Here is an 8,689-nt window from a genome sequence, read left to right as displayed (position 1 = left end):
ACCTAGGTATTGTTTCTTTTGAGATGTAGAAGCTTCCCAACTTAATATAGTTCCATTTGTGTATCTCTGCTTCGACTTGTTTAGAGAGCGCTATTTCTGCCTTGAAGATGTCTTTAGTTTCAATGTCCTGAAGTATTGTATCTACATGTTGTTCTGTATACCTTTTGGTTTCAGGTCTAATATTAAGATATTTAATCATTTGAATTTGACCTTGGTGCATGGTGTTAGCTGGAGGTCTAGTCTCTTTTTTTGCAAGTGGCTGATCAGTTGTGCAAATACCACATGTTGAAGAAGCAAGCTGTCCTTGCTCCATTTTTTCTCTTGCCCCTTTATCAAAGATTAATTGATTGTATATCTGGGGAGCATTATCTGAATAGTCCAGTCTATTTCGCTAATCAGAGGGTCTGTCTTTATTCCAATATCATGCTGTTTTAATGACATTGCTTTGCTATACAATTTAAAGATGTGAAAGGTGATGACACCTATATTCCTTTTCCCAAGGGTTGCTCTAGCTATTCTTCGGTGTTTATTGTTCCAGATGAATTTCAGGAATGTTTGTCCACTTCTTTGAAGAATATTAGGGGTATCCTTAGAGGGATTGCATTAAATTTATACAATGCCTTGAGGAGTTTAGCCATTTTAATGATGTTAATTCTCCCAATTCATGACCAGAGTATATGCCTCCATTTCTGCATATCTTCTTTTACTTCTTGAAGAAGGATTTTGTAGTTTTTTTTGTATAATTCCTTCACATCTTTAGTTAAGTTGACTCTCAAATACTTGAATTTGTGTGGCACTAATGCAAATGGGATTATTTTTTTGATATCCATTTTTTTCTCTAGCATTATTAGTGTGTAAGAAGGCCCTTGTTTTTTTGCATGTTAATTTTGTAGCCTGCCACTTTGCTATAGGAATATGTTGTTTCTAGAAGTTTTTTGGTAAAGTCTTTAGGGTTTTCTAAATATAGTATTATGACTTCTGTAAACAGCAAGAGCTTGATTTCTTCCTTTCCTATTTGGATACCCTTGATATGTTTTTCTTGTCTAACAGCTATGGCAAAAATTTCCAGCACTATGTTGAATAGTAATGGTGGGAGAGGGCAGCCTTATCTTGTACTGAATTTTAGAAGAAAAGCTTTAGTTGATCTTCAGTGAGAATAATATTTGCCATTGGCTTGTGGTAGATTGCCTCTACTATATTGAGAAAAGTTCCTTCTTTTTCCATCTTGATGAGAGTATTTTTTAATCAAGAGTGGATGTTGGACCTTATCAAATACTTTTTATTCATCTATTGATATGATAATTTGGTTTTTATTTTTCTTTTTGTTGATATGGAGTATTATATTGATTGATTTACAGATGTTAAACCATCTTTGCATTCCTGGGATGAAACCTACTTGGTCGTGGTGAATGACCTTTTTGATGAGGCATTGGATCCTGTTTGCGGGAATTTTCTTGATCTTTGCATCTGCGTTCATCAGGGATATTGGCCTGTAGTTTCTTTTAATTGTATCATCTCTGTCTGGTTTTGGTATCAGGGTGATGTTAGCTTCATAAAAACTGCTTGGGAGTTTTCTGATTCTTCAATTTCATGAAAGATCCTAAAGGACTGGTAAAAATTTTTCTTGTAATGTTTAAAAGAATTTGTTAGTGAATCCATCTGGGCCTGGGCTTTTGTTTTTGGGAAGACTCTTTGTGACCATTTTAATTTCCTCAGTAGTAATGTGTCTGTGTAGATATGCAAGATTTACTATTTTGTTACTATCAATGTCTTCTTTTAGATTTGTCAATAATTTTTAAAATATTTTGCTAGTCCCTCATTGGGTGCTTATATGTTTAGGAGTGAGATTTCTTCCTGCTGTACATATTCCTTAATTATTATAAAATGTCCACATTTGTCCCTTACAACTTTTCTAAGTCCAAATTTTGTGTCATCAGATGTTATAAGGTCACTCAGCTTTTTTAAGGGAGCTCTTAGCTTGGATGATTATCTTCCAATAATTGAATTTGAGTATATATTTGTTCTATTTAGATGTGTTCCTTGTAGGCAGTAGAATATTGAATTCAGCTTTTTTGTCCATTTTGCTACCCTGTGTATCTTCTGGTGCATTTAGTCCCTTGGTTGAGAAAGATAATTATCATGAGATATACTTCATATTTGTGTAGACGTTTGGTGTGTCTGTTGGTCTGTCTTGTCTTAAAGAAGATATTTCAGTTTGTTTTTAGGTCTAGTTTTGAGTCCGTAAAGTTTCTGAACTGTTAAGTATACTTTCTTTAAATCTAAAAGTGAGTCTGGTTGGGTGCAGTATTCTAGGTGAAACATTAATTTCATTGAGTTTGTCACTATATCCCACCACTGCCTTCTGGCCTAGAGGGTTTCTTGTGACAGGTCTGCTGTAAATAATACAGATGCTCTCCTGAATGTATTTTCCCTTATTGATCTTGCTGCTTTTAGTATTCTATCTGTGGAATTTGTCATTGTGTCTAGTATATGTGTGTCTTGGAGTTCTTTTATTTTTTCAGATCTCATTTAACTGGTACTCTTTGCTTTTGTTTGATTTAGTTGCATGTGCTCTTTAGTTCTGGAAGTTTCTCTGTAATTATATCTTTGATTGTTGATTCTTCTTGGGAATTTCCTTCCTGAGTCTCTGGGAGTACAATATTCTTAAGTTGTTTCTGTTTAGTTTATTAAAGACTTCTATTTTCTTTTTTTTTTTTTTTTTTTTTTTTTTTTGCAGTACATTTATTTTTTTTTTTAATTTTTTTTTTATTTAAACACCTTGATTACATACATGATTGTGTTTGGGTTTCAGTCATAAAAGGAACACCACCCATCACCAGTGCAACATTCCCATCACCCAAGTCCCAAATCACCCTCCTCCCCACCCAACCCCCGCCTGTACCCTAAACAGGCTCTACATTTCCCTCATACATTCTCAATATTAGGACAGTTCAAAATGTAGTTATTTCTCTAACTAAACTCATCACTCTTTGTGGTGAGCTTCCTGAGGTGAGCTGGAACTTCCAGCTCTTTTCTCTTTTGTGTCTGAAAATTATTATTACAAGGGTGTCTTTCATTTTTCTTAAAGCCCATAGATGAGTGAGACCATTCTGCGTTTTTCTCTCTCTCTCTGACTTATTTCACTCAGCATAATAGATTCCATGTACATCCATGTATAGGAAAATTTCATGACTTCATCTCTCCTGACAGCTGCATAATATTCCATTGTGTATATGTACCACAGTTTCTTTAGCCATTCATCTGTTGAAGGGCATCTTGGTTGTTTCCAGAGTCTTGCTATGGTAAATAGAGCTGCAATGAATATAGGTGTAAGGAAGGGGTTTTTGTATTGTATTTTTGTGTTCCTAGGGTATATTCCTAGGAGTGGTATAGCTGGATCGTATGGGAGCTCGATTTCCAGTTTTTGGAGGAATCTCCATATCGCTTTCCATAAAGGTTGAACTAGACAGCATTCCCACCAGCAGTGGATAAGAGTTCCTTTCTCTCCACATCCCCGCCAACACTGTTTATTCTCATTCTTTGTGATGTGTGCCATTCTCTGGGGTGTGAGGTGGTATCTCATCGTTGTTTTGATTTGCATCTCCCTGATGATTAGTGATGTGGAACATTTTTTCATGTGTCTTTTGGCCATGCGTATTTCTTCTTTGTCAAAGTGTCTGTTCATTTCTTCTCCCCATTTTTTGATGGGGTTAGATGTTTTTTTCTTGTAAAGTTCTGTCAGTGCCTTGTATATTTTGGAGATTAGCCCCTTATCTGATGGGTATTGGGTGAATAGTTTCTCCCACTCAGTGGGTGGCTCTTGTATCCTGGGCACTATTTCCTTTGAGGTGCAGAAGCTTCTCAGCTTAATATATTCCCATCTGTTAATCTCTGCTTTCACTTGCTTGGAGAGTGCAGTTTCCTCCTTGAAGATGCCTGTAATGTCCTGTAGTGTTTTGCCTATGTGCTGTTCTATATATCTTATGGTTTTGGGGCTGATATCGAGGTCTTTAATCCATTTGGATTTTACCTTTGTACATGATGTTAGCTGGGGGTCTAAGTTTAATTTTTTGCAAGTGGCTATCCAATTGTGCCAACACCACTTGTTGAAGAGGCTTTCCCTGCTCCATTTAGGATTTCCTGCTCCTTTATCAAAAATTAGATGGTTGTACGTCTGGGGAACATTTTCTGAGTATTCAAGCCTATTCCACTGATCTGAGGACCTATCCTTATTCCAATACCATGCTGTTTTGATAACTGTTGCTTTGTAGTACAGTTTAAAGTTGGGAAAAGTAATTCCTCCCATATTCTTTTTCCCAATGATTGCTTTAGCTATTCGAGGGTGTTTATTGTTCCAAATGAATTTCAAAAGTGTCTGATCCACTTCTTTGAAGAATGTCATGGGTATCTTTAGAGGGATGGCATTAAATCTGTATAATGCCTTGGGGAGTATTGACATTTTGATGATGTTAATCCTGCCAATCCATGAGCAGGGTATGTGTTTCCATTTTCGTGTGTCCTCTCTTATTTCTTGGAGCAGAGTTTTATAGTTTTCTTTGTATAGGTCATTCACATATTTAGTCAAGTTGATTCCAAGATATTTGAGTTTGTGTGGTACTATTGTGAATGGGGTTGTTTTCTTAATGTCCATTTCTTCTTTATTACTGTTGGTGTATAGAAAGGCCATTGATTTTTGTGTGTTAATTTTGTAGCCTGCCACCTTGCTATATGAGTCTATTGTTTCTAGAAGCTTTTTGATAGAGTCTTTAGGGTTTTCTAAGTAGAGTATCATGTCATCTGCAAACAGTGAGAGCTTGACTTCTTCCTTTCCTATCTGGATTCCCTTGATATCCTTTTCTTGCCTAATCGCTATAGCAAGTACTTCCAGTGCTATGTTGAATAGGAGTGGTGAGAGAGGACAGCCTTGTCTTGTGCCAGAATTTAGAGGGAAGGCTTTCAGTTTTTCTCCATTGAGGATAATATTTGCCACTGGCTTGTGGTAGATGGCCTTCACTATATTGAGAAAGGTTCCCTCCATTCCCATCTTGCTGAGAGTTTTGATCAAGAATGGGTGTTGGACCTTATCAAATGCTTTCTCTGCATCTATTGATATGATCATGTGGTTTTTATTTTTCTTGTTATTGATGTTGTGTATTATGTTGATAGATTTACGGATGTTAAACCAGCCTTGCATTCCTGGGATGAAACCTACTTGATCGTAGTGGATGATCTTCTTAATGAGGCATTGAATCCTATTTGCCAGGATTTTGTTGAGGATCTTTGCATCTGCATTCATCAGTGATATTGGTCTGTAATTTTCTTTTTTGGTAGCGTCTCTGTCTGGTTTAGGTATCAAGGTGATGTTGGCTTCATAAAAGCTATTTGGAAGTGTTTCTGTTTCTTCAATTTCATGAAAGAGTCTTGCCAAGATTGGCAGTAGTTCCTCTTGGAAAGTTTGATAGAATTCATTAGTGAATCCATCTGGACCTGGGCTTTTGTTTTTCGGCAGACATTTGATTACTGTTTTAATTTCATCAATGGTGATGGGGGTGTTTAGATATGCTACATCCTCTTCCTTCAACCGTGGAAGATTATAAGAGTCCAAGAATTTATCCATTTCTTCCAGGTTCTCATTTTTAGTGGCGTAGAGTTTTTCAAAGTAGTTTCTGATTACCCTTTGAATCTCTGTCATATCAGTAGTGATCTCTCCTTTTTCATTCCTGATACGAGTTATCAAGTTTCTCTCTCTCTCTTTCTTTGTTAGGTTTGCCAGTGGTCTATCAATCTTGTTTATTTTTTCAAAGAACCAACTTCTGCTTTCGTTGATCTTTCGGATTGTTTTTTGAGTTTCCACTTCGTTGATTTCTGCTCTCAGCTTTGTTATTTCCTTCTGTCTTCCTATTCTTGGGTCCTTTTGTTGAGCATTTTCTAGTTCTATTAGCTGTGTCATTAAGCTACTCAGGTAAGCTCCTTCTTCCTTCCTGATGTGTGCTTGCAAAGCTATAAATTTTCCTCTCAGTACTGCTTTTGCTGTGTCCCATAAGTTCTGAGAGTTTGTGTCTTTATTGTCATTTGTTTCCAGGAACCTTTTTATTTCCTCCTTGATTTCATCTCGGACCCACTGGTTATTGAGCATGAGGCTGTTTAACTTCCAGGTGTTAAAGTGTTTCTTCTGAGTCCCTTTGGAGTTCACAAATAATTTCAGAGCCTTGTGGTCAGCGAAGGTAGTCTGCAAAATTTCTATCCTCTTGATCTTATGGAGGTATGTTTTATGTGCCAGCATGTAGTCTATCCTGGAGAATGTCCCATGTACATTGGAGAAGAATGTGTATCCAGGTTTCTGGGGATGGAGTGTCCTATATATATCCACTAGGCCTCTTTCTTCCATTTCTCTCCTCAGGTCTAGTATATTCTTGTTGGGTTTCAGTCTGGTTGACCTGTCCAGTGTTGACAAAGCCGTGTTTAGGTCCCCCACAATTATTGTGTTGTTGTTGATATTATTTTTCAGATTTGTCAGCAGTTGTATTAAATATTTTGCTGGCCCCTCATTCGGTGCATATATGTTTAGGAGAGTGAATTCTTCCTGCTCTACGTACCCCTTGATTAATATAAAATGTCCGTCTTTGTCCCTTACAACCTTCCTGAGTATAAAGTTTGCATTATCTGATATTAGTATGGCCACTCCAGCTTTTTTATGGGTGTTGTTTGCTTGGATAACTTTTCTCCAGCCTTTTATTTTGAGTCTATGTTTGTTCTGACTATTCAGGTGCGTTTCTTGTAGGCAGCAGAAGGTTGGATTGAGTTTTTTGATCCATTTAGCCACTCTGTGTCTCTTAACTGGTGCATTTAGTCCATTGACGTTGAGAGAAAGAATTGTCCTGGGATTTAACGCCATCTTTATTTCAAAATTTGGTGTGTCTTTTGGGTAGTCTTGTCTTAGATTAGGTCTTTCAGTTTTTCTCTTAAGACTGGTTTTGTGTCTGTGAAGTTTCTGAGCTGTTTTTTGTCTGTGAAACCATGTATTCTTCCATCAAACCGGAAAGTGAGTTTTGCTGGGTATAGTATTCTGGGTGAAGCATTCATTTCATTCAGTCTTGTCACAATATCCCACCACTGCTTTCTGGCATTGAGCGTTTCTGGTGACAGGTCTGCTGTAAATCTCAGGGAAGCTTGCTTGAACATGATTTCCCCTTTTGATCTTGCTGTTTTCAGAATTCTGTCTCTATCTGTGGGATTTGTCATTGTGACTAGGATGTGTCTTGGGGTGGTTTTTCTGGGGTCTCTTTTGGTTGGTACTCTTCGGGCATGCAGGATTTGATCACATATATTCTTTAGCTCTGGAAGTTTCTCTTTAATGATGTTCTTGACCATTGATTCTTCCTGGAAATTTTCTTCCTGGGTCTCTGGGACTCCAATGATTCTTAAGTTGTTTCTGTTGATCTTATCATAGACTTCTATTTTCGTCTGTTCCCATTCTTTGACTAATTTTTCCATTGTCTGCTCATTTGCTTTAAGTTTTTTGTCCAATCTCTCCTGCTGTATGGAATTGTTATGTATCTCATCTTCCACAGCACCAAGTCTATTCTCAGCTTCTGATACCCTGTCCCAGAGCTTATCCATTTTGTCATTCACTTCGTTTACTGAGTTTTTCAGGCCTGTTAGTTGACATGTTATTTCAGTTTGGAGTTTTGTCATTTCTGCCTTCATATTTTCTTGGTTCTTATTAGTGTTCTGTTCAACTCGATCCATGGTTTCTTGGAGTCTGTTGAGCACCTTCCATATTGCTAGTCTAAAGTCCTTATCTGAGAGGTTGATTAGTTGTTCAGTCATTATCTGGTCCTCAGAATTGTCATCTTCATTCTCTATGTCTGATGCTGGCCTGCGCTGTTTCCCCATTGTCACATTTGTATTGTGGGTTTTTCTACGTGTTGTAGTGGTATTCATTGTCTATATGATGTAGGCAGCACACTCCTCTGGCTCCTCCCTTTCTGGATGGGCTGACTTGCCTCTAAGGAAGGGGAGTCCTCCGTGGATGAAGCCTCACACTGGGTCAAATCTTAGGCCCGAGCATGTAACAGAGAAGACAGTCCAGAGAGAAATGTTTGCTTCTGTGATATAGCGCCGTTCTTAGTGTGATTTTTTCCTTCTTGTTGCAATGGAGTTCTTTCCTTAGAAAGAGTGCACGGCCGCGTAGCGAAGCGGAGCGGCCGTGCTCCGCTGGAGCCTCTTTTTGCCCCACTCGCAAGAGTTTCACGCAAGAGGACAGTAGACAGACATAGACAGGTCACACTCACAGTCTTTCACAGCTGAGCCCCACTGGGCCGGTGTACTTTCGCGGATTTTCCCCGCCTGGTGTCACACACAGGGAGCCAGCTTTTGCAAAGGATAGCCGGTTTTTATGCTCTGAAGTCCCTCCCTGAAAATGGCGTCTGGGCGAGCGAGGTTTCTGGAGGCTCTTTTTGCCCCACTTGCAAGAGTTTCACGCAAGAGGACAGTAGACAGACATAGACAGGTCACACTCACAGTCTTTCACAGCTGAGCCCCACTGGGCCGGTGTCAAGACTTCTATTTTCATTTGTTCACATTCTTTGAGGATTATTTTCCATTGTCTGATCATTTGTTTTCAGGCTCTTTTTCATTCTCTTTTGTTGTATGGAGTCATTATGCATTTCATCTTCCAGATCACTGA

This window comes from Suncus etruscus, chromosome 16 (assembly GCF_024139225.1).
Source record: "Suncus etruscus isolate mSunEtr1 chromosome 16, mSunEtr1.pri.cur, whole genome shotgun sequence".
In the NCBI taxonomy this organism is placed as follows: Eukaryota; Metazoa; Chordata; class Mammalia; order Eulipotyphla; family Soricidae; genus Suncus; species Suncus etruscus.
The sequence above is the reverse complement of the archived record's forward strand: the minus strand, read 5'-3'. Positions refer to the sequence as shown.